This window comes from Neovison vison, chromosome 4, assembly GCF_020171115.1.
Source record: "Neovison vison isolate M4711 chromosome 4, ASM_NN_V1, whole genome shotgun sequence".
NCBI lineage: Eukaryota > Metazoa > Chordata > Mammalia > Carnivora > Mustelidae > Neogale > Neogale vison.
In genome coordinates, this window is record NC_058094.1 from 13,896,238 (window position 1) to 13,898,631 (window position 2,394).

Here is a 2,394-nt window from a genome sequence, read left to right on the forward strand (position 1 = left end):
GAACACAGTTTATACAAATCCTAATATTTTTACATGCAGTGTCATAGGTTATGAGTCCCTGACATGGTGAAAAGAGGTTTGTGTACTGGGTCAGTGCATAGGAGCTCTAACCTAACCACCTTGGCGTTTGAATTCTGATTCCACTACTTTCTAGCTGTGTAATCTTAGGAAAGTAGGTTAAACTTCTGGTGCCTCCATTTCCCTATCTATAAATGGAGGTCAAAATAGGACTTATTGTATTTGACTGATGTGAAGATTAAAATAAATAACACATACAAAGGGTTTGGCAGAAGTGCCAGCACTGTTGTTTGTTGTTAATACAGAGTGCCAGTTGTGTGCTGATGGTCACCAATAAGGCAGGTAACCATTTGCAGAATAATTCAAGAAAAGACACAAATCTTTTAGGTCCCTAAGTTTCTAATCATCTGGACTAGAATTATGATGGCAATTTCTTGAGTCTGTTAAATATTTTCATGCCAATTAAACGAATTGCTTATCTATATGTCAGAACCATTTGATGAAAAGTCCACCCCATTGTATTGTATTCTGTATCCCATTTCCAAATTTTGACATAACAGTATGCTTTATATCCCAGTCTGTTCTAACCCATTTCACTTCATTCTATAGTATATTTCACACCTAGTCATTCCACACTATTTTATATTTCATTTATTTATTCCCCATATTCCTTTTGATTCCATTCCATTCCATAATCCATTTTGCCTTATCTCATTTCATCTATTTACCATCTATCTATCTATTGATCGATCGATCTATCATCTATCTATATATCTATCATCATCTATCTATGTATTTATGTGGCAGTTGTATGCCTTTACTTAACAATAAATGCTTCATTCTCATCCACATTAATGCTCGGTCAATTTTTTTTTTTAAGATTTTATTTATTTATTTGTCAGAGATGGAGAGAGAGTGAGCGAGCACAAGCAGACAAAGAGGCAGACAGAGGCAGAGGAGAAGCAGGGTCCCTGCTGAGCAAGGAGCTCGATGTGGGACTCGATCCCAGGATCCTGGGATCATGACCTGAGCCGAAGGCAGCTGCTTAACCAACTGAGCCACCCAGGCATCCCTGCTCAGTCAATTTTTGAAAGTGGTGACAGGTATATAGGTAACCAATGTATAGAGTTTGCTTGGTGGATTTTCATCCTCATTATATTTTCTGGACAACAACATAAAGACACAATAAGTACCATTCTTCATCTTTTGGCCCAGACGGCTTTCTTAAACCTGGTGTCAGCACACACATGTGGAGTTCCCATCTCCTTCATGACAAATCTCAAAGTCTGAGTGCCTGACAGGCATACTTCTTCTTTTTTTTTTTTTAATATTTTATTTATTTATTTGACAGAGAGAGTGCAAGTAAGCAGAGAGGCAAGCAGAGAGAGGGGGAAGCAGGCTCCCTGCTGAGCAGAGAGCCCAATGCAGGGCTCAATCCCAGGACCCTGAGATCATGACCCGAGCCGAAGACAGAAGATTAACCCACTGAGCCACCCAGACGCCCCCTGAGTGGCACACTTCTTGAAACCCACCCCACGGTTGTGCTGGTGAATGTTGATGGTGCATTCTCTGGTTTTCACCTTGTTGATGGCAGAATGGCCCTCCTTTTTGCCACCCTTCTTTGCAGGAGCCATCCTGCTGGGCCCTGATTGGAAAAGCACCTTGTCTCATTTTAACTTATTCTTTACTGCATTTACCATCAAATTCCATGATTTTCTACTGCAAATAATCCCTCATCCTGTTCTATCCCATTTCCTTCCGACTCCATTCCATTTCATTTTATCCAGTTCCACATGTCTCCCAGACCATGTCAGTCTGAGGATAGGAAAATGATAACAATTTCCTTGTTTCTTTTGCTCTACTTCCACCTGTTTTCTGTGGGTACATTCCCCTCTCAAATTCTTCCTGAATAATTCTGGAGGTTTCTCAACAATCTCTGGCCTAAACTAGTAATCTGATATTTTAGATAATTTGCAATGTTTCCCCTCTCCTGTTCCAATATGCTGTCATGGTACCTCTGGCTTGAGCCAGTTACACTAGTGGTAACTAGTTAGGGACAGTGCAAGCAGTTAAATCTCAGACTTCCTCCTTTACTGACGAGATGTCTCCCATTGAACAATGCTCTCTCCTACAAATAAAAATGTTTGTAGTTTCTTCCTCCTATTTGCCACCTTTAATGGGTATAATTGGATCTATCATTACATTTAGTATCTAGGCCTTTAAGGAAGAAAAAATACCAGTGCTCTCAGAGATCTATTCAGGCAACTTGCACAGTGACCATGGAGTTAGTATTATTTGGTTATATCAAGACTGAACAAAGAGTGGGCCCTGTAAGCAATGAGGACATTTAGCACCCAAAAGATGGGGTGTGGGGGG

General features: G+C 40.4%; 1 pseudogene; it reads right to left on the reverse strand.

The window, feature by feature from the left end:
• Nucleotides 1–1,098: 1,098 nt before the first annotated feature.
• LOC122904299 lies at nt 1,099–1,652 on the reverse strand (annotated as a pseudogene).
• Between the last annotated feature and the right edge of the window lie 742 nt (nt 1,653–2,394).